Below are 24794 nucleotides of genomic sequence, written 5' to 3'. Positions count from 1 at the left end.
AAAGTTTGAAAATCACTGTTCTATATTATTTGCTATTCCTAAACATGCACTGTGACTTTCTCCTTCATTTTTATATTATGAAATATTTCAAGTGTATAGAAGAGTGTAGAGGATAATGTAACAAACATTTATCACATGTTAACATGTGATGTTTACTTTAGATCTTAAAGTGTACATAGTATATGTGTTTATATGTGTGTATGTAAATATATTAGTGTATCTATCTGTTCATCCTCTTCTCTCTAAAACAGATACAAAATACCTGGGCATGGTGGCTCACACTAATAATTCCAACACTTTGGGAGGCTGAAATGCAAGCCATAATACATGGAAGAATCATTTGAACCCAGGAGTTTGAGACCAGCCTGGGCAACATAGGGAGGTCCTGTTTCTACAAAAAATTTTTAGACAATTAGCTGAGCATGGTGGCATGCACCTGTGGTCTCAGCTAAGAGGGAGTACTGCTTGCTCCTGGGAGTTGAGACTGCAGTGAGCCATGATAGTGATGCTGCATTCCAGCCTGGGTGACAGAGTGAGATCCTGTCTTAAAAAAAAAAAATAGATTCAACTGTGATTTTTTAATCCACCAGGGCTTGTTGCCATTAGTGTAGAAAGGACTTATAGAGGGAGTCCGTTTCCTCTTCTCCCACCTAGTCCCTGTGATCTTAGCAATTATTCTATAAATTTGACCTGACAAGAGAGTTACAGCCAGCCATGTGTGTTCTGAATGGTTGCTAGTGTGTAGCTTTAGAATTCTTGGCCAGAAGACAGGATTGGGGAGAGGCAAAGGTGCCTGTCCATCTATAGATATTAATTTCCCCAAAAAGTTCAGTGGGAAGAGGAAGGTGGGGGAGACTTCTTCCTGATCCCAAAGTAGAGATTCATGCTCAGTATCCTTCTTTTAATTAGACATAGAAAAATGAAGTTAAGAAATGACACATAGAAAAATCAGTTCAAGTATCCAAGGATGCAAAATTCTTTCAGTTTGTTCATGAGTATAAAGTACTGGCTTAAATGATAGCAAGTTGATACCTGTTTATACCAGCCTCATAAATTTGTAATAAAACATGTCCAGGTCACAGGATTTTTATAAGCAGCTCACCATTCCATGCCATATGATCCATCAAATAAAGAATATATGAAATAAGGATTTTTAAGCTACCCTTTTTAAGTTGACAGGGAGGTCAGTTGAAGCCTGGAAAAATCCTAGTCTTAGGAAGGAGTTTAAAACTCATATTGGAAAATGTAGGTTTTCTCAGCTCCCAAGGCACCCCAACTTCTCAGGGCAAACAACAACACGCAAATTTTAGAGTAACTAAAGAAATCACACCCCTGGTGTTTGCTTCTCGGTTATAGGTTGATTTTAGAAAAGGCCACATATAAGAATAACCATTCGTCTTTACTGTAACATAACCTCAAGCCTCAGATGACATCTGATTATCATCTGTGAAGTACTACCTGAGTGCCTGGATTGTTTTTCCAAATGAGTTGAAATGTCCACGTCCACAGCTGCCCACCAATATGTACTTTAACAGATATATACCACTTGATTATTGACTGAGCATTGCCATACCACAGGTGGACCCTGGCAGATTTAGACAAAGATTATAACAGCAGCCAAGAGACAAACAACTCCTTCCGGTCCTTGCTCAAATCTCACCTCTTCAAGGAGGCAGGCTTCCCAACCACCCTATTCATTTAATACCACATCTGTACTCTCCCTGGCACTCAGCAACACCCAACTCTGCTCTATTTTTTCTTTGTTTTCCACAGTACTACTTATCACCTTGTGACTTAATACATTATTTTCTCGCTCACACTTTTAAAAAAATCCAGCTGGGAACGGTGGCTCATGCCTGTAATCCGAGCACTTTGGGAGGCCGAGGCGGGTGGATCTCTTGAGGTCAGGAGTTCGAGACCAGCCTGGCCAAGATGGTGAAACCCTGTCTCTACTAAAAATACAAAATAGCCAGGGTAGTGGTGCGCACCTGTAATCCCAGCTACTAGGGAGGATGAGGCAGGAGAATCGCTTGAATCCAGGAGGTGAAGGTTGCAGTGAGCTGAGATCGCACCACTGCACTCCAGCCTGGGCAACAGAGCAAGACTCTAAGAGAAAAAAAAATCCAAGTAAAATACATATAACATAAAATTTACCATCTTACCATTTTCAGTGTACAGTTTGGTAGTGTTAAATCCATTCACAGTGTTATGCAACCAGTCCCCAGAACTCTTTTCATTTTGCAAAACTGGAACTCTGTACCCATTAAAAACTTCCTATGCTCCCTCTTCCTAATGCCCTGGCAACCACCATTCTACTTTCTGTCTCTATGAATTTAGAGTAGAGAACACTACTCTAGGTACCTCATATAAGTGAAATAATATAGTACTTTCCTTTTGAGACTGGTTTATTTCACTCAGCGTACTATCCCCAAGGGCCATCCGTGTCATAGCATGGGCCAGAATTTCCGTTTTGTCTTTTTTTGTGTGTGACAGAGTCTCACTCGGTCACCCAGGCTGGGGTGCAGTGGAGTGATCTCAGCACCCTGCAACCTCCACCTCCCAGGTGCAAGTGATTCTCCTGCCTCAGCCTCATGAGCAGCTGGGATTACAGGTCCCCACCACCATGCCCATCTAATTTTTGTATTTTTAGTAGAGACAAGGTTTCACCATATCGGTCAGGCTGATCTCAAACTCCTAACCTCAGGTGATCCTCCCACCTTGATCTCCCAAAGTGCTGGGATTACGGGTGTGGGCCACCACGCCTGGCCAATTTTCTTTCTTTTTAAGGTTGAATAACATTCCACAAAATTGTGTTAACACCTGGAAGGGAGAATATTTGATGCCCACATGTCTGCTCAGCTGTAACAAAGACACCTCAAATGAACACTACCAAAAGAGAATCAAGCTTCTCCCACTAACCCTACTTCTGTCCTGTGCCTCCAGTTCCTATCTCAGTAAATGGCTGCACCCAGGTGCTCAAGCCAGAAACCAGAGATATAGCATTCCTTCTTCCCCATTGTTACTGCTCTTTACCCAGTTGCCAGTGATAATTACTAAAATGACTCACATATATTGAGCACTTACCCTATACTACACATGGTTCTAAGTTCATTGCATGTGACTTAAATAAATAAAACATTTATTCCTCTCAACTCTATGAAATGGAATCTATTATTTTTAGCTCTTGTACAGATGAGGAAACAAGTGAAGTCCCCTGCCCAAAATCCAGACAGGAAGTGGTGGAGCCTGAATCTGTGCCCAGGTAGTCTGGCTCCACAGCCTGCGCCCTAAACTTTTATGCTATTCAGGAAATGCTTTCTGTTTCAACCTTGTTTATTGGAAATCATTCTACCCAATGTATTAGTCCACTTTTCTAATGTGTAAGTGAACATAATTCTGTCCAGGTCCTTTATCTCTTTCCATATGCAGTTTGGCTAATGGAGATACCAATGTAAAGAAGATAGGACTGTGTCTATAGTAAGCCTAGGAAGTTTTGTTTAAGAGCAAAACTTAAAGGCGGAGTTAAGCACTCCCTCTGACAAAGGATTATAGGGGAAGTTAAGTTTCCCCTTTAAGTTTTGCTCTTAAACAAAACTTCCTAGTTGCCTCTTAAACAATTCCCAAGGATGTTCTCCCTGGGAAATTGCTTTTAAACAAAAGTTCTAATACCACTTGATTTTCCTGTGTTTTGATTTATTTTCTCTCCAAAGTGGAACATGTCAGCAAGTCAGTTTACTTGAAGACTACGATTAATCAAAGCTATAATGTAGCAGATACAGTTATTGATATCAACAAGGTACATCCATCATAAACACCATTAAAAAAATGACAACTTTCCTTCTTTGAGGTTGCATTGATCTTGGAGGCAAAGTGGGCTAGAAGGCAGACAGCCCAAGCCTGACTCCCGTCAAATTAAATGAATCACGTACTTTAAAAAAACCCACAATCCTCTGGTAACAGTAATGCCACATATAAACTGAAAAGAATAATAAAGGCCAACAACTTAAGCCTTCTGAATTAAAGTTGAAAAAACTGAATGCAGTTACAAGCAGTAAGATGAATGCAGGCTAAGAAAGTGTCACTTTTGCATTTTAAGCTTATTCAGTGTCTAACAGCCAATATTATATAAGTTTACCATCGAGTTAACATTCAAGTAAGATGCATTTTAAAACAAAAGTGTGCATTTTAAAGTTCCTAAGGTGCCTTTAGAAAACAGAGAATACAGTACCAGCAAGAAGCTATTTGGGCAAGTCCATAGATCACATGGGCCAGGAAGAGACAAGCATTCAATGTTACCAGAACTTCAAGGTCAGCACTTGTAGTTTTGTTTCCATCACCCCAGCACCGCCTTTGACAAAGGATTGTAGTATCTACTGAAAAGTTACATTCATTCCCCAACTCACAATTTCAGCCTCACCCACCACTCATCTCACCCGAGAATTCAATTACTTTCGCATTCCCAAATAACAAGCAAATGATTTGGGGAGCTTCTTTGTATATGGCATCCAAGAAGATACAGAAAATAAAGAACAATAGTAAGCCAGAAGTTATTTCAGCTTAAGTATAACTTTTACATACGAATTACTAGATAAAAGTATACAATTAATGGGGGAAGGGGCTCTAAATCTTACCTAATTTTTAGAAAATACTTAGCTAATCTAGTATTTTGTCTAACCTATATGGGTTTTTCTTTCCTGCTTTTCCTCACCCCATACCCAATATTCAGTTAAGACTTTTGAAATGGAAAAGTACCTCTGCTGTCCTTGCTCTGAAATCAGAGCATTCCAAAATGAGCCTCAGTTTGACTTTTCCTTGCAAAAGAATGTACTGTTGATTAAAACAAGAGAAAACCGGCCAGATGTGGTAGCTCACAACTGTAATCCCAGCACGTTGGGAGGCCGAGGCGGGCAGATCACCTGAGGTCAGGAGTTCAAGACCAGCCTGACCAACATGGAGAAACGCTGCCTCTACTAAAAATACAAAAACTTAGCCAGGTGTGGTGGCGCGCGCCTGTAATCCCAGCTACTCAGGAGGCTGAGGCAGGAGAATGGCTTGAACCTAGGAGACGGAGGTTCTAATGAGCCAAGATGGCACCATTGTACTCCATCCTGGGCAACAAGAGTGAAATTCTGTCTCAAAAAAAAATAAATAAAAGGAGAAAACCAGTGCATACAATACACAGCCTGATCTTAACCACCCAGAAGGCAGCCTGCCATCCTCTGTCAAGCCTCCTAGAGACAAACAGGCCTGGAGCAGCCGATGCAGCTTCTGCCTGCATATTCTACCAGCTCATCAGGATTTTGGTGACTACGGACTGGCCTAAGCCATTACTGCCATCCAATACATTATCTATAATATGGTCATAAACACCTAAAACCTTACCAAGGAAGTCTTGATGCTTCATAGGCACTATCTTAATATTCTCCAAATTTCTTCAAAAGTAAAGAGATTAGCTGATAGCAAGTTAGTTATTACTAGGCACTAAGTTTTTTGCTTTCCCATTTCATTAAACTACACATAATCTAGATTCAGTTTAATACAACTGCTATACCAGAGTGGGAACTCCTGCAGGACAGGCTCTCGGTTTCAATTCCTTTTTCTTCCCCTTCAGCACTGCATTAGCATTCTGCTTCCTCCATAAGAATGATTTGATTAGTCTTACTGACTAACCAACCAATCTACAAACCACTGAACGGCCTACTGTAAGTTGCAAAGGGAGAGTTGCGACCTCCAAATCTTCCATGAACCATTAGTGTTTAAAACATCCCAGCCAGGCATGGTGGCTCAAACCTGTAATCCCAGTGCTTTGGAAGGCCAAGGCAGTAGGATCACTTGAGCCTAGGAGTTCAAGACCAGCTTGGGCAACACAGACCCTGTCTCTACAAAAGAACAAATGAATAAAAATTAGCCAGGAGTGGTGTCATGCACCTGTAATCCCAAGTACTTGGGAGGCTGAGGAGGGAGGATCACTTGAGCTCAGGAGAGGAGGATATAGTGAACTATGATCACACCATTGTACTCCAACCTAGGCGACAGAGTGAGACCCTGCATCTTTTAAAAAAATTAATTAAAAAAAAATTTCCATTCTCATCTGTTTTCTAGAAAGGGTTTGGCATCTATGGATGATAATGTCATTGAATGAGGAGATCTGCTGCCTAGCTGTTAGGGACCGAATATGACCACAAGCTAAAAAGCTCACTGAATTTTAGTATGGGAAGGGCTTTACGGACCACTTATTTAGGAAATGGCAAATAGATTTCACTCATCATGCTTGGTAATGCCTTCCTGGAGTCCTGTGTCAAGTAGCATTCCAGGCCTGGACTGGAGCTTAGAGGGCAAGGTGTTACGGATTCACAATGTCTGCCACAAGCTCTTGAGGGAGGTGAGGATCAGGACGGAGCAGTGACACAGAGCCATATATTTGCCACCCCTGAGTTGACGCTACTATAGACAGCTAAGTGACTTGTGGTCTACTGCTTTTCCCACTGAACTGTTTAAAAAAGTAGTGATCATATCAATAATGAAAAACTATTTCAAAACATTTGCAATAACTAATCTTTAAAGAAAATACATTTTCCCTGAAAAGGGCACCAACTTGCATCATCTCTAATAATAATAACGAGGTCCATAGAGGGCCCAAGATGGAATTTGTCGGCTTTTCCTCAACTGCACCCTGACAATTACCGTCTTCTAGAACTCTGTGGATAAAATAGTTTAAAAAGAGCTAAGATGTTCTCCAGCATTTACACAGCTTCTGTGATGGGACAGGACAGGCAAGGGGGAAGAAAAGGAAATAGAAGTTTAGGAATCAAGCAAATGGAGTTGGGCATAGTGGCTCACACCTATAACCCCAGCAGTTCAAGACCAGCCTGGGCAACATAGCAAGACCCTACAAAAAATAAAAAAAAATAAGCTTGACATGGTGGTCCATGCCTGTAATCCTACCTAATGAGAAGGCTAAAGCAAGAGGATCACTTGAGCCCAGGAGCTCAAGGCGATAGTGAGCTATGATCATACCACTGGACTACAGCCTGGGCAACAGAGCAAGACCCTGTTTCAAAAAGAAAAATAAAAGAACTGAGTAAATGGCAGTGTAGCGATCCTAATGACAAAGGAAACTATTAAGCAGAAAAGTCAATGTGATGTTTTGATATAGGAAAAATGGAGAGCCAATTTCTCGAACTTGACTAGTATATTAGTCCATTATCGCACTGCTATAAAGAAATACTAGACACTGGGTAATTTACAAAGCAAAGACGTTTAATTGGCCATGGTTCTGCAGGCTGTACAGGAAGCATGATGCTGGCATCTGCCCAGCTTCTGGGGAGGCCTCAGGAAGCTTACAATCATGGCAGAAGGCAAAGAGGGAGGGAATACTTCACAAGGCCAGGACAGGAGGAAGACAGGGAGCGGGGATGTGCTGCCACATAAAAACTAAATCTCATGAGAACTATCAGGATGACGGCTCCAATGGGGATGATGTGAAACCATGAGAAGCTGCCCCCATGATCTAGTCACCAGGCCCCGCCTTCAACAATGGGCATTACAACTGAACATGAGATTTGGGTGGGGACACAGATCCAAACCATATCAACTAGCAAAGCTATCTTGATCAATTAATCAATACTATTTACTTGCTGTCTGCTCTGTTCTTAATGCTGTCACAGACCAAGTGGACACATCTGAGGCAACAAACAAACAAAACAGATCCTTTCTAGCCAGCTTATCCAATCTCTCCCTCTACCCTAAGGCAACACAGGCCAGGTCATATCTCTGGAGAGGCAGAATCAGCCTCCCAGCATCTACTCAGTGTTAGCAGCCAGCTGGCTCCCAGGTGAGGAGAACATTTCTGGCAGTAAAAGCAGTACACAGCAGGCAAGAGACCTTAAGAAAAGGCAAGGGAGAGGAGAGAGGCATGTGATTCTGGAGACAAATAAACACAATTAGCTGTGCTAGAAACAAATTGAAAAGACTCAGTGGGATGGCTGATTCCTTCTGCCAAGAGAAAACCAAAGGAGAATTCATTTATAAGAAACCTTTTAGTTCCCTTGGCAGCTATACCCAATGACAGTCATATTTTCTGTTAAGTCCTTTTCACTGTGGATTTTCCCAAGATTTAAAACACTATCACAAGGAGGATTTGACTGCTTTATTAGTTCTGCTGCCCTAATAGAACCCATTAATATTTCAGGCTGGTCCTTTCTTTCCTTCAGGCAGGCCTTTCACAGCCATTCTGTCCTTTTGTACCTAAATGAACCCAATTTGCAGCAAAGGGAAAATAGTTGAATTCATAGAAATCAATAGTCATGTCTACAGAAGTTTGCTAATCCCAGAATCCAATTCTGTAATGCAAGGATTAGCTACAATAGTGGGATCTGGTAACAACCATATAGCTTGGTAGTAAACAAGATGGGCTTTGGAGTTAGGCAACTTGGATTTGAAGCCTGACTCTCTCAGTTACAATTTGGGGTGACCAGGGACAAGTAATTTAAACTCCTTGTGTCTCAGAGCTTTCATCTGTCAAAGAGGGATATAGTGGTATCTAAAAGGGTTATTGTGAAGCGTAAAGAATTAAAATAAAAGTGTCCTTATCTTTTGGAAACACATTTTGGAATGTTCACAAATAATATGATGTCTGGGATTTGCTTCAAAATAATCTGGAGGTAAGATATATATACATGGAATTGGCCATGAGTTATTACTGAAGTTGGTTGATGGGCACATGGGGATTGATTTATTATGTCATATTGTCTATCTCTGCCTGTTTAAAATTTTAATAACAGAAAGCTTAAGAGAAAGAGAAAGAAATACATGTAAAACTCTTAGCATATAACCTGTGCTCATTAAATGTAATCTGTTTTAGATCTGAGGTTTTGAGGGCATTGTTCCCAGGTCACAGAGGCACCAAGAGACCAGCCTGCCTCTCTAGAAACATGGGTGGGTTCTGGGTCAACATGAGGGAGTTAAACACATGGAGAACATCACTGTCACTCTAGATCATCCATTACTACCCAACCTTTTTCAACACCAGTAATAATAATTTGATTATTATTAGTTATCTATGCTGTGGAAGTTTCTAAATCTCACATGCTTCCGATATTCATTACCTAGATCTTTTACAGATACACATAATCACAAGTTAAGAGTTCCAAGTCAGCTTTAGTGAGCTGGTGGTGGCTCACATTGAGCTGCAGTCATCCCCAGCCAAAAACTAAGCACTTCCAAGTTTTAATGGCTCGTGCAGCTGCTTGATGGACATGTATGTGGTTGTACAGGCATATGAAATGGTGAAAAAATGTTCTATGCACTCCATGCCTCCAATGGGTTCAGGGAACCAGTTACATCCATTCAGAGTCAGCCCCAGAAATTCCCAGCTTCTAGAATTTCTTAGATAGGGTGCTCAGCTGGACAGACAGGAAACTCCACCCTGGAGTAATGCCAGGTTAGACATGCACTCCAAGGAATCCTTTAATTAAACCAACATTCCCAAACTCTATTCCATGCCCCCACACAAACAAAGAATCTGCCATTCTTGCTGTGACACTAACTGTAATAGCCTTGCACTAGCCACTTCATCTCTGTTTCCCATTTGTACTGGGACATCTCCCTCCTAAGGTTGGTGCAGGGACCAAAGATAACGCATGTACATTGCACAATGCCCGGCACACAGTGATTGCTCCAAACATGGTAGCTATTTTATGTCTTTGTATGCTTTTACGTATGCATGGATATATTATTACTTCCTTTAGAATGTGGTTAATATTTAGACCCAGTGGTTCTCCAGGCCATGAGTTGTATCACAGCCACATACTTGTAAACAGTTTAATATTTTCTTCATTTTTCATGTGACAACATTTTGGTGCAGCTGTGTTCAATATTCTCTTCCACAGGGGTGATGTGTGGATCACTGTTATTGGCATCAGTACCTATGTGTCCTCTCGTGTGCAATTCATGCTTCTTCTATAAAGGTCTTGTGACAATATGTTTTAAACTTAAAAACATTTTATAGAAAGTAAAAGGAGAAAAACAATGCTCCAATTCAAGTCTAGACAGACCATTATTATTACTATTATGAAATACTTGCTGAATGTTCACTGTGTCTGTGTGTGTGTGTGTATTGCTGAGAGGGTCAATGGACAAGATGAGCATGGAATAAAGCTGGAACTCCATTAGCAAAGACTTCAGTGGCCTTTGGCTTCTCTAAGGAAGCTAAGAGCTAACGTAACATAAAATCTTACGTTTACCTTACCCTTACCTAAAACTTGCACTCTCTTTCCCCTTTTCCTGATTTATTTTTCTTCATAGCATTTTTCACTACCTAAAATCATACACTTATTTCCTGATTTACTTGTTTATTGTCTGCCTTCCCTAAGATAATATATGATGCATGAAGGAAGGGACCTTGCTCATCTCTGTATCTCTTGAACCTACAACTGTGCCAACCAAGCACAAAGTAAACCCTTGAAAAGTATTTCTTAAATGAATGATTTCATTTTTTTTTCCCTTTCTGTAAACACCCATTTGCAAAAGGGAATCTAGATCTGAGGTCCTGCTCTTTGTATCCCTTATGTAGCTGACCACTGCAATCCAGCGCAGAAGATAGGGAGTAATCACACACACATACATGTGAAGTGGTACCAAGTGATATGAAGAAAAATGAAGACGAATAAAGTGATTTCCTCAAGGCCTTTCATACCACATACTATTCTGATTTTTGCCTCTGTGCTATTGCAGAAGCTATGTTTTCCATCATAAATGTCTCCCTCTCTAGATGTTATTCTTCTTTCAAGATCTCATTCAGGCTGTTTCTCCTGAATTACACTCAAAGTACAAGAGCTGCCATTGACTTTGCCCTGTCTCACAATGACTGGTACTGCACCTACTGCCAGTGCCTCAGAGTCCTACACACAATTATAAACACCCTAAAATGTTCTCTTTCATGGAAAAAAAGCAGACACTCCAAATGTATTAGGCTCCTTAAACACACAAAGACGTGCTTTACACTTCTCTTAGATCTCTCAGTGGACAAAAAAAATCCCTATAAATGAATTGACAAATTTCATATTTGAACCCCACCCCTGCTGCTCCAGCCTTATTTCATTTATGCCCCAACAACATCTACTGCCTTTTTCTCCCTCTCCCTCCCAAGTGTCCCTCTGAGTTACAGTGATTCTTCAGAGCTACAAAAGTCCAAAATATTTACATCCCAGATGAGACAAAAACATTGTCTAAGACCCTCAGACCAGCAGCTTCTCAGAAGGGGGCAATAGTTCTGGAGATAAAAGTCATAAACAAGTCATTACTGTATTCAGTATGTTTTAAAGAGGAAAAAAAAAAAAAGCCATGCAATCCAAGAAACACCTATAGCACTTCATGAATCAACTAGAACCTCTTCATCAAACCAAGATTTGATGAATCAGTTCCTACCTCCTTGAAATGCAACCCAGTTTCAACGACACCCTTGAACCTATCTGGGTAGTATTTTAGTACTGCAGGCAATTCAGTATTAATCCATGAAACGAATTCCACTTTCTAAAGTGCTCAGGGCTCTGACAACTCAAGGGAATAAGTAATGCCTTTATCTTGCTTAAGTGCAAGAATCAAAAAGCTAAGATGGCATTTCTGGAATGAATTCACCATGGAGAATATAAATTTTCTAATTTGAGAGCCATTACACTCCACCACTGACTATATACTATCTGCTTTTTTCTTCCATATTTTATACAGATTTACCAAATTTTCTTTATGAATCTAAGAAGAAAACAAAAAGACAGTTTTCACCAACAAAAAGTCATTTCTCCCAAAATTATGATCCACAGACATTATTCAGCAGAGTATGTATATCTTATTTCCATCTTCTCCTGGGTTGGGTAAGTGTAGCTCACCTCCAGTTTCCTGACGATGGATTTAGTTTGAACCTTTTGGTATTCTCTTGGACTCAAAAGTGCAGGTGTTAAGGACAGGGCAAATACAGAGTTTCACAATACTGCTGAAAAGCACCCAATTCTCTATTCTTTGATAATAGAGATTTTTTTCCTTCTTTGCTCCTTTTAATCTTGGACCCTAGAAGGATAAATGTCACCACCTCTACTGTTAGCTGCATTTCAAAATCAACAAAAATCTCTTAAATCAATAACCCTAGCTTTGGTCTTTCTCAAATTCTTATAGCTCTAGGAACTGAGGGTTGATTAAAGTCAGGAACCAGGTCACCCTGGAAAGAGAGGTGAACCAGCCTTGGGTCTTCCCTAGGTGTACTCGTCTCAAAATTTTGAAGTCATCTATTACCTCCGTTGTATATTAACATTCATCATAATTACTAATTCACTCATTCAACAAATACTGCTCTGATATGGTATTGAATATTCTTCACATAGGAAACTATGAACTGTTTATTTGCCACCTAGATGGTTGGGAAGCCTATACCACTCCAAGACACTGAGGAAAGAAAAATCTTTCTTTCAGGAGAAGCCTCTTATAAAACCATCAGATCTGGACAGAACAGCATACGGGAAATTGCCCCCATGATTGAATTATTTCCACCTGGTCCAGCCCTTGCTATGTGGGGATCATTACAATTCAAGGTGAGATTTGGGTAGGGGACCCAGAGAAAAACCACATCACTCTTTATGCCTCATGGGATGGTAGCAAAAGTCATATTTGAGAAAATATATAAAAGCACTTTGAAAACTGTCCAGCAGATGTGCACACAGAAATATTGAATGAGGTAAATTTGTTAGTATTATAACTAAACACCTCTAAGGTTCCAAAACAATGTTTTTCAAACTTTGACCACAACCAATTAGAAGCCAGCATACACCCATGACTAAACAAAAGTTTAACAATACAAGACTTGTTACTAAGATATTTTTAATTACCTTTTCTTCTCTTATTTTTTTAATGCAAGTCATTCATTTCACAAGGCAGTGGTCCTTGACCCTCAACTCACAATGGGCATCAGAATCATCCAGAAATTTAAAAAATCTGATACCCAGGAGCTACTCACTTTGACTTACTAACAATGGTCTGGGGTGGGGCTGGGGCATCAATATTCTTAGACAGCCTCAGGTGATTCTATTCTATAGCCAGGACTGAGAACCATAGTACCAATAGTTTCTAGATCACAGCTAAACTAACACTGTTACTTATTTACATCCTTGTCTGCTAAACATTCTCTGCACAGGATTTGCTCCACTCTACCCTGCTACTGAAGATCTGCTTGTTACTGAGTTGATTACTCATTCATGTGGCTTGTGGGTGTGCGCGCATGTGTGCACAAGTAACTGGAACTACAGGCACGTGTCACCACACCTGGCTAATTTTTGTGGAGATGGGGTCTTGCCATATTGCTCTGGCTGGTCTTGAACTCTTAGGGCTCAAGTTGTCTTCCCGTCTAGGCTTCCCAAAGTGCTGGGATTACAGGCTTTGTGAACCACCATACCCGGTTAAAGAAAAGCAAAAGGAAGGGGAAATGCCCAGACCTCCTCACACAGCAGAGGAAATTCTCTGATCGTGTCTAGACAGGGGTCTGAAAAGAGCCTTCAGAGGCCTGGGACATAAGTTCAATCAGAAGGAGCTTCCTGGCCTGGCTATCTCTTCCTTCCAAGTGTAGCTCACATGGAACAGAAAGCTCCTCCATCCTCAACTCATCTTTCCTCTACACAAGTCTGGGGGACTGTCCTGTTTGCTTGGTTGATCTGCAGACTACACTTAGCTGTCTGGCAGAAACTAGACCAGAATGCAGAAGGTACCAGGGATGCTGGAGGCCCTAAGTCTGTGCCCCTGCCTGGGCGTGCACATGAAAACAAGAAATCTGGATTCTTCCCGTAAATAAACAAAAGCTGTGTCTGTTTGAAGCACAGTCTTTGGATTTTGACCTACATCTACTAACCAGTCATGATACTAAGAGTTAACATTTATTGCAGTCTTTCTGTGTGCTGAGCATTTCACACACACTCTCTCATTTAATTCACATCTCTTCAGATATGCATTCTATGGACACTCAGATTAAGTAACACACGCAGGTGGCACAGTTAAGAGCTGGTGGTGTCAGGGTGCTAATGCAGGTTTATCCTTACTCCAGATCCCACACTCTAGGCAAGGGCTTCTGAGCGCTACCAATGTTTTGAACCAGATAATTCTTTGTTGTGAGGGGCCGTCCTGTGCATTATAGGATGGATAGCAACATCTCTGGTCTCCATTCACTAGATGCCAGTAACATCCCTCCCCCTCCAGTTATGACAATCAAATCCAGACATCACGAAAGTTCATCCTCTGGGGGAAAGGGGCAAATTCACCACCCACTTTTCCCCATTAAGAATCATGGCTCCAGGCCAGGCACGGTGGCTCAAGCCTGTAATCCCAGTAGTTTCAGAGGCTGAGATGGGCAGATCACAAGGTCAGGAGTTCGAGATCAGCCTGACCAACATGGTAAAACCCCATCTCTACTAAAAACAACAAAAATCAGCTGGGCATGGTGGCATGCGCCTATAATCCCAGCTACTCAGGAGGCTGAGGCAGGAGAATAATTTGAACCTGCGAGGTAGAGGTTGCAGTGAGCCAAGATGGCACCATTGCACTCCAGCCTGGGTGACGGAGCAAGGCTCTTTCTCAAAAAAAAAAAAGATTCAAGGCTCCAGTTTAAGCCACAATGTATATTGTTTCCTGGTACTTTACAAGTGCATAAACCGCTACTCAGAAGACAGAGCAAGAACCAAACACAACATTCCAGGAAAGTTTGGTACAGCAATAATACCATCCTATCCTACAGATATATAACTTTGTAATTCACTAAGTACTTTTATAGCTATTATCTCCTTTTATGGCCTCTGAGTGCATATTGGGATCTGGTTCTGAAAGAGTTAATCTGGCTTAAAAAGATGAACATTATTGAGAGATCCACCTATTTACCCTTCTTGGAGAAATTGAGGGAGAAGATCATGTAGTGGAATCCATATTAATCCTTAGCTCCACAGGCCATTAGGAGAAGAAACTTTTGTTCATGCATCATCCTACGAGGGCACATGATGTGAGCTTCTGAAGGGCTAAGCCTGTGTCTTGAGCCTCTCCATCTCCAGCATTTGCTTGCTTAAAACAGAGAATTCTCACTAAACAGTCAACATTTCATGAAACATTAACTATTACATAGCAGCCCCAATCATCTGATTAAAATTATGATGAAACTTTCCCATCTTTCTAATAAATGTATGTATATATAATAAATAAAATTTATAAACTTGAAACAAAAAGCGTTGACATTTACAGAAGAGCTGAGATTTCAGTGCCAGGCTATTCTTCCCTATTGTTTAAAAAACACAGCAGAGCGTTTGGAATGAAGGGATGAAGGGAATGTTTAGCAGAATCATCTCTTTCAATACATGCCAAGAGAACTGTAGCTGTTTCGTTAGAATAATATTTTCACCAGATGAAGGAAAAAAAAAATTAGGAGAGGCTTTTAAACTCTTTTCTTTCAGATTTGCATTACCACACCAAACTGTTATACCTAATATACAATCATAACAGGAATGCACATTTAAAAATATATATATGAATTCAAAAGAAAGTAACTCAGAGCACTGACCCTGTTTATTTGGAGTCTGTGTTTCCTCATTTCTGAATAAACAAAAAGGAAATAATTGTAGTTGCTTTTAAGGTTACCCGTTAAAAACTCCTAAAAGACCAGGAGGGCAAAAAACAAAATGTTCTGTATTTAGTTGCAAAATCCAACCAAAGGGAATATCATTACCTGGGAAATGATAAATTTCCACATGGCTTCAAAGGAATTTTAATTAAAAACTATCAATAAGTATTCCTAACAAGAATAGCTAGCATCTATTGAACACTCATGATGTGCTGGGCACTGAACTCAAGTGTTCTACAAGCATCAATGTTATTTTATCTTTATCACAGCCCCATGAGGTATACTCATTGATATCTTCATTTTACGGTAAGAAAACTGAGGCCAAAAGAGATGAAACAACTTGCCCCAAATCACAGCTAGATCAAGATTCAAGCAGTGGCTGTGTGATCCTTTATGATACACAACCTGAAAAAAAAAATGGGGATTTTAAAAAGAGATATGTTCAGTTCATTTTTTTATACTGTGTGCCATGAAATCTCAAAGTTGAAATGAATGTTCAGAAATCATTCTCTTTTCTTTACTTCTACAGATCCTTTCACATCAAAAGTCAAGCACCAGGCATTACCCACCGCTGGGGCCAATGGCTTTCTGGGTACCTTTTTTTTTTTTTTTTTTTTTTTTTTTGGTGAGACAACAAGTCTTTTGTATTTTTGTTTTGCTTTCTGTGAAAATCCACAGTGATGGAGGCTGCCTAGTAACAAGCATCAGGAAGGAGGAAAGAAAGGCTTACTTTTTCTAGCCCAATATGCCATAAGCTACAACAATAAAGTGACAGGACCAATTACTTTATACACATACCAGAAACACACCAGAGCATAAACACCAAAATGAAGGCTGTGCTTCAAAATACAGTTAAGTTTTTGGGGAGTTAAACATTGTACTCAAAATTTCCACTGTGGAGGTGATGGGAGACCCTAACCCCTGTGTTGTTCAGGGACCAACCGTAATTCCTTCCAATCCTAAACACATACTCCATGCCATAACTGAATGCCCCTTTTAAAACTGCCGGTCCAGCCGGGCACGGTGGCTCAAGCCTGTAATCCCAGCACTTTGGGAGGTCGAGGCGGGTGGATCACAAGGTCAAGAGATCGAGACCATCCTGGTCAACATGGTGAAACCCCGTCTCTACTAAAAATACAAAAATTAGCTGGGCATGGTGGTGTGTGTCTGTAATCCCAGCTACTCAGGAGGCTGAGGCAGGAGAATTGCCTGAACCCAGGAGGTGGAGGTTGCGGTGAGCCGAGATCGCGCCATTGCACTCCAACCTGGGTAACATGAGTGAAACTCCGTCTCAAAAAAAAAAAATAAATTAAAAAAAAAAAAATAAAACTGCCGGTCCTTCAAGAGAATTTTCATTACTTTAATGGGCATACTTCATATTGACAACCTCTATTCCCCACCTCGGAAGCTCAAGTTGGCCCTGCACAGTACCTGGCTGTCTCCCAGCTGAGGAAGGTTTGCCATCACTGAGGCAATCAGGAAATGTGTTGCAAACTCTGAAGGCAACTCCAAAGCAGGAGCTCCAAAATTATTCTCAGCAGTGACAGCATCACTAGAATTAGTACACAGCTTGCCAAGATTAGGTTTTTGAGGGGAGAAATACTGATTTGAATGTATAAATACTGGCATATTTATTTTAACATTTGGATAAAGAACTGGAAGCATCAGCAAGTGTTACGTCCAAGTGAGTAAGTATACTGCTGCAGGAATGATAATGCAGATTTTGGTGAAAGTCCGGACCACTCAATAAGGCATACACACACCCTGAATGGAAAAATGCTTGTCCTGAAATGATTCTTGTAAAATGAATAAATCACTTTCTGTCCTGTTAACTTGAATAATTATTAGAGATTTCCTTTTCATGAATTGATAAACAGACCCAACAAATACTAGTTACCAAAATAATCCTTGTTCTTCCAATGACGCTCAAATCTCAGTGTCAGAAGATGGACCTATATGCACCAAAAGAAAATCCACCCCACCCCCCACACATAACCGTAAAAAATAAAAATAGGTATCTTTCAATGGATATACTTAAGATTCCTCCACTCTGGGTCTTCCTGAATTGGCTGTTACACCAAATAACTAATTACCATACAGAATTAACAATACAAGATTAGTTAATATAAGATAGTCAACATTTACCTAGTAATTGAAGGACGTGCACCCAAGGACAAACAACATAAATAAAAAACAAAAACAAAAGCCGTGACTTGGTCCTTTGTTTTTACATACACACTTGGATACTCATCCACTGAGTATCCTAAGCAGTCTGGCTCCCTTCCAGTTGACCTGGGCAAGGGTGCAGCAGCTCGGGGTTGGGCACAGGCTATGGATGATCTTAACAGGGCAAGTCAAGGGCAGTCCACCTTCCAGGCAGGCAACTCCTATTAACTTCAGTAACAGGAGTCTTCACTGACACAATCCCAAACTGCACAATACCCTCGTGTTTACTCGACTGTGGAAGGCAGTGCGTGTGTGGGTGTTGTTTGGTGTGTGTATGGGTTGTGGATTTTCCTTGTTTTTACGCAGAAGCAGCCTCTCACGGAGTACTGGAACAAGAAGTACACGTGGGTCTAAAAGTCACACATACCTGTATTATATGGGTTATCCCTAAGCCACACACATACAGGTAGGTATTACTTGCACATTTGAAATCTTACTCCATAACTATTCTTTTTAGCCCAGGCTCTTCTCATCGGGTCCCCGTACAAAATCATTTCTAACCCAGCTCAGAAATACGAGATGCAACTTAGGTCAAGATAATGAGCCTGCCAAGGCCCCTGACCCTCCCGCTAATCTGCCAGTGCCTGGAGCACCCACAGCTGCCCAGGAAGCTGCGGTGCCCGGCTGCCTCCAGGTCCCCGCACTCGGTGGGCGAGGTGCAGCAGCCTCTCAACCCCAGGATCCTAATACTCCCCAAGCGCGCTGACTGCGAGGTCCCCACCCGCCCTCCTCCGGGGATGCCTGGTCTTGCTCTCTCGATTAGATTCCCTCTCGAGTGGTCTACGACCCTATTCCACTGAGGGCGCTGCGTTCCCATAGCAGAGACAGACGTTCCCAGCGTTCTGGCCCCACCAGCCACCTCCGACCCCCCGCCGCAGCGTTCCCATCCCGCCAAGCTCCAGCATCTGCCCATTAACCAGCCGCCCGCGGCTCTCAGCACAACTCCGCTCCTCGCGCCCGCCCGCTCGGAGAAGCCCCCTCCATCTTACCCCGGCGAAACCTCATGCCTAGCCCCACTCTACTCTTTCCGAGGCTCTCCTACCTCGGGCTCCCCCTCCCGCCCCCGGCTTCCACCCTTTCGCCCTCCCCTCCCAGGTTCCGTTCCCCTCCGCCCCGCGGAGGGCGCCCCAAAAATGCGGACAGGGCGCCCCTCGTTCCGTCTGCTGGACTCTCCCACGTCCCAGTCCTGAATCTCCCGCCCTCCGGGCTCCAGCTCCCCAACACTGCGGCCCCGACATCCCCGCCAGTTCTCCGGGCTCTGTCTCCCTCTCTACCCAGCATCGTAGTCCTGGCCACCCCACTACAGACGTTCAGAGCTCCAGGGCTCCCCAACATCCTGACCCGTCGTCCTTCCGGGCTCGGATTCTGAGACTCAACATCGGGGCCCTAAACTCCGGCCCCTGGCCTCGGGTTCCCCAACGCTGCGGCTCTGGACTTCCCCTCCCGGATCGGGTGCGAGGACTCTCCAACGCCGCGATGCAGACGTCCCCGCCTCCTGAGCTCGGGCCCCGGGGCTCCCCGACCTAGCAGTCCCGATACCCAACTCGACCCGCTCCGCGCCTCCCGCGGCGGGACTCACCGGCAGGGGCGGCGGCCGAGCCCGCGCGCGCAGCCTAGCCCGGCCCAGCCCGCACTCCCGCCTCGGGGCCCCGGCCACCAGCTTCCCGCGGGCGGTTGTGACCGCTGCGGGCTAGGCTCGGGGGAGCGGCCGGGAGGAGGAGACCGCCGGGTGACGCCCGGCTCCGCCCCTTCCCGACCTGGGGGCGGGATGCGCAGACCCGCGCGCTCCGCCGCTGCCCGCGCCGCTGCAGCCGCTGCGAGGAAGTTGACTGACGCCGCTTCCTTCCACCCAGGACGCAGACCCTCGCAGTCCCTGGTAGCTGCAAAAAGCCCGGAGAGTTTGAGACACAGACATCTTAACTGCCCTAGTATTCTTTCCAAGAATTGACCTCCCAGGGGGCCATTTCCAGAGTCCCTCGGGAAGGGCAAAAAACAATAACAAACTTCATCTGCTCCGTCAAGACTGATTCAAATCCTGGCCTTCTCTCTCTCACCACCCTCGGGTGAACCTTCAGGGTCATGCCCATGACATATCATGTGATGACACACCACGGAGGCCCTTGCAGACACCTCCACACCCCTAAGATACACTCGCCCAAGACTCGTGCTTCTCCCGTCACTACATCACACAGACACATCTGACACTGCCCTGCAGAGGATCCCACTTCTACCCTGTGTCTCAGTCTAGAGCCCTAGTGGGTCCCAGCAGTAGTGACCCACACATACAATTTATTGGGGCGGCGGGGAGAATTCCATCTCCCGACTTGCTCCTCACCCACAATGTTCTCTATTTTACCATGAGAAAAATACACTTATACGAAGTTGGATGATCAATTAACAAATCAAGTTGCCTTTGCTTTTAAAAAACTTTCTTCGGGCCAGGCGCGGTGGCCCATGCCTCCTAGCACTTTGGGAGGCTGAGGCGGGCGGATCACGAGGTTAAGAGATGGAGACCATCCTGGCCAACATGGTGAGACGCTCGTCTCTACTAAAAATACAAAAATTAGCTGGGTATGGTGGCACGCGCCTGCAGTCCCAGCTACTCAGGAGGCTGAGGCAGGAGAATTGCTTGAACCTGGGAGGCGGAGGTTGCAGTGAGCCGAGATTGCGCCACTGCACTTTTCTAGGACAGGCCTAATTCTGGTCTGCTGGTTCCCAAAACTTTTCTCTTATACCACCCTGTTTCAGTGACATGTCACACAACATCTCACATTTGTACAATGTGTCTATTTTTCAAAACATTTTAGACAGTTGCGATGGTTCACACCTGTAATCCCAGCACTTTGGGAAGCCAAAGTGGGCAGATTGCTTAAACCCAGCAGTTCGAGACCAGCCTGAGTAACAGCTCAAGATCCTGTCTCTGCAAAAAATACAAAAATTAGATGGGCATAGTGACACACGCCTGTAGTCCCAGCTACTTATTCTTAGCTAAACATCATGAAGCAAAGAAAGTAGGTTATCTTAGCAGGATTATTTCAGTTCCATAAATGAATACATTTAGACTGAGCAGTTACATGGCAGGTTTGAAGCTGCGTCAGAGCCAGGAAATAGCCCAGGGGCCTGTCTTTAGGGCCACTGCTCTCCCCAGGAAATCATGGTCCAGCACTTATAGGTGGATACTGGTGGAAAGTCACAGGAGGTCTTTGGCAGCTTTGCTCCCTCCATCTCTTCTTCACCCCAAAGATGTAAGGGAACTCTCCCTTATCTTCAAAAACCTGGCAGTCAATATTAACAGACCTGAAGTCACAATTGTGCAATAGGGCTTACTGAGAAGGAGTGAAAACTCCTTCCACTTTGGGCCACTCCAGAAACAAAATTACAGCTTAGCAAATCTAAAAGCCTATCCACAGCCTCCATCCAACTAACCTGAGCTGTCAGGCAGGAGCTGATGAGCCTCTGAAGTACATTGCTGATTATTTTTGCAGTTTTTTTCTCCCTAAGAGTTACTCCGTGTGGAGTAAAGAAGTTTTAAAAGGAGACTAACAAGTCTTCTAATTCTTTCTCAATGGTAAATCTCCTTTCTTCTTGCCTTTTATCCAAAAGGCAGAGGTGAACGTGCATGGGAACGTGTTCCGTTCACCTCTGCCTTTTGGATAAAGATAATGGGTGTCAGGCACTGTTATCTGTACATGAGGCAGCACTGTTTGCAAGTGACGCTGTCCAGAGGCACTAGATAAGAATGGTGACTCTCATCCTTCATGCCTTTTAAAACTACCTGGGTCTCACGCTAGCTTCTTTTATTTTCTACTGTGAGATAATGGCCTACTTCTGTTTGGGCAGTAAAAGTGACGTTTGGGTAACACTGAAAAAAGTCCTAGAGTGACCTGGCTATTTTTAAATTATAATAAAAGCCTGTTGGATTTAAAAGACAGTTAGGATGGCCTTTGGTATATGGAAATTCACACCAACTTTCCTCTATGTAATAATCCCATCTGGCAACAAAATTTTGACCTGAGATTTTTCCAAAACCTGGAAACAGGCAAGATCTTGGATATTGCAGTATTTCCTCAATAAGGAGAATGCTAAACTGCTAATCCAATCAACACATTATCAGACCTATTTCTATTTTAGATTGCCCTTGAAAGCCACGGACATAGGCAATATGCAAAATGATGAAAAAATAGATAAGATTAAAGAACTATTTTTGTCCTAATCGCTAATAAAATAATTTAGTCCATTTTACATTGGATACATACCACACTGACACTGTTTTTATAAACCTTCCATTTTGTGTTGACATAGTACCACGTTTCCAAGAAGCTCAAAGTATGTTTGCTGACATCATATTACTCAGCTTCATACATTTATATGAAAATAGGAAAGGGGTAGAAACTGGCAGTCTTATTGTAACACGGAGAAATGGAACTGTGAAATAGTTATAACCACTTGCCTGGAACATTCTGATATATATGGTTTATACTAAAAGTAGACTTATTTGTGAAAACTCTTACCGTGAAGAGTTATTTAAAAGTTCTACTATTTTTTCTTTTTACATCTTATGAAAAGACCGAGGACCATTAATTTCTTTACTATCTTGGCAGAGAAAAGGAGAGGCACTTTGCATAGTGGTTTAAGGTGTTGCCTTGGGAGTGAGCCTTCAGTAGGTAACTTAACTTTTCTTTCTTTCTTCCTTCCTTTTTTTTTTTTTTTTTTGACAGTCTTGCTGTGTCGCCCAGGCTGGAGAGCAGTGACACGATCAAGGCTCACTGCAACTTTGGCCTCTCGAGTTCAGGCGAGTCTCATGCCTCAGCCTCCTGATCTGGAATTACAGGCACATGACACTACACCCGGCTAATTTTCTGTATTTTTAGTAGAGATGGGGTTTCACCATGTTTGTCCCAAAGTGCTGGGATTACAGGCAGGATCCAGGATGCCTGGCCAGTAACTTAACTTTTCTATGCTAGGATCCTTATCTCTGACACAGAAATAATAATTATACCCACATATCATATAATGAAGGCTTGATTAAATGGGTGAAAAGACCGTGACTTTATTTAAGTGGTTGTTTATGGGATCTTTGTTTCAATACTTTCTGCTTACAGAAAAGATATACTATCCCAGTGGACTGCATAGGAAGAATTTTGGGAAACCGGAATATCTGTATTTTTTGATCCTAAAGTCAAGTCCATAATTTCCTGACATTCCTTGATCAGATAGCCATCCATACTTAGTTTTCTATTTAGATACCCTGTTAAATGGCCAACTGGGAAAAGTAACCAAGATATGAATTTCACATACAGGATGCTAAAGAACTCTGGTTGAGTCAGATTTTTTTTAAAAAATCATAATTTTCTTGTGCTGTCTTTCTCTTTTATCTCATTTAATGGTGGAATGGTAGGGGCTCACTAAAGCAAATTTGATTTTCATTGGGAATTGCTTATGTCATTTTTTGTTTGTTTCTTTCTTTATAAAAATAACAATTCAGGGAGCAAATAAATTAACCCATGTAGACCATAGAAAGAAGATGTAGAAATTGCTGCTGAGCCCTCAGTAAGCCCTGGGCATATGTGAGGTTTTGAAGCCTTATATCTGTTCTTCCATTCTCTAATGTAACTAGTTCCTTGTTGAAGACCTTCAGATGTCAAACTGTAAGAATAAATGATAAAAGGACTGAGCAGGAAGCTTTCATATTATTATTAAAGTCTTATCTAATTTATGTATTTTTAAATTTTAATTGATACTAATAATTATGGGGTACATGTAAATATTTACATATGCATATAATATGTAATGATCAAATCGGGGTATTTAGGGTACCAATCACCTCCCCTCAAACATCTATCTTTTTTTTTTTTTTTTTTTTTTGAGGCAGAGTTTCGCTCTTGTTACCCAGGCTGGAGTGCAATGGCGCGATCTCGGCTCACTGCAACCTCCGCCTCCTGGGTTCAGGCAATTCTCCTGCCTCAGCATCCTGAGCAGCTGGGATTACAGGCACACGCCACCATGCCCAGCTGATTTTTTGTATTTTTAGTAGAGACGGGTTTCACCATGTTGCCCAGGCTAGTCTCAAACTGGGAATCGCTCAAGTGATCCTCTTGCTGTGGCCTCCTACAATGCTGGAATTACAGACATGAGCCACCATTATCATTTATTCATGTTGAGAACATTTCAACTACTCTCTTCCAGCTGTTTTGAAATATACAATATATTCTTGTTAATTACAGTCACCCTACTTTAATATCGAACACTGGAACTCACTCCTTCTACCTATCTGTATGTTTGTACTTACTAACCAACCTCTCTTCACATCCCCCTCTATTCCCAGCCTCTGGTAACCATCATTCTACTCTGTACCTCCATGAAATCAACTTTTTAAGTTCCTACATGTAAGTGAGATCCTATGGTATTTGTCTTTCTGTGTCTGGCTTATTTTACTTCACGTAATGACCTCCAGTTCCATCCATGTTGCTGGAAAGGATTTCATTTTTTTGGTCTGAATAGTATTAATAAAATAATATGAATTCCTAAATTTCAACAACATTTGATGTGTGTAAGTGTTCGTTTTAACACTTGCTCCTTAATAAAACCCAAATTTAAGAAATACAGTGTATAATTGGATCATCATGGTAATTGAACAGCAAATAGAAGTATGGATACCAAAGCACAAGGCCTTTCCTTATTCTTTACCAGAAATTTGGAACTAAAAAGCCTCAGAGTGAATGGACTTTGTTTTTCTTCTCTTTAAAGCATCTGACAATTTTGTTTCTTCCATCCACTTTGCTCCTGATTCTCAATCATTTTATCCTGGGGGAGAGAAGGAGGTGGGCAATCTCTGAGCACTGGGAAAGTCAGAAAGATTAAACTTCAGACTGAAACCAAAAGTTTTGAGAAGTAAACATTTTTCCCCTCCCCTCCCCTCCCCTCCCCTCCC

At 42.3% G+C, this 24794-nt stretch overlaps 1 protein-coding gene across 3 annotated transcripts in view; it reads right to left on the bottom strand.

The window, feature by feature from the left end:
* Positions 1–19923, bottom strand: part of PAQR8 (progestin and adipoQ receptor family member 8) — a 42250-nt gene extending 22327 nt beyond the window's left edge. Inside the window, exons 1-2 of one of the 3 annotated variants that reach the window (XR_004275602.1) lie at positions 19443–19923; positions 2057–2106 (exon numbers count right to left, since the gene is read on the bottom strand). The gene's annotated coding sequence lies outside the window, so the exon portion shown is untranslated. The other 2 variants (XM_032299678.1, XM_032299676.1) reach the window with 2 other exon arrangements.
* Between the last annotated feature and the right edge of the window lie 4871 nt (positions 19924–24794).

This window comes from Sapajus apella, unplaced genomic scaffold (assembly GCF_009761245.1).
Source record: "Sapajus apella isolate SASKATOON/1434 unplaced genomic scaffold, GSC_monkey_1.0 scaffold41, whole genome shotgun sequence".
NCBI lineage: Eukaryota > Metazoa > Chordata > Mammalia > Primates > Cebidae > Sapajus > Sapajus apella.
The sequence above is the reverse complement of the archived record's forward strand: the minus strand, read 5'-3'. Positions and strand labels throughout refer to the sequence as shown.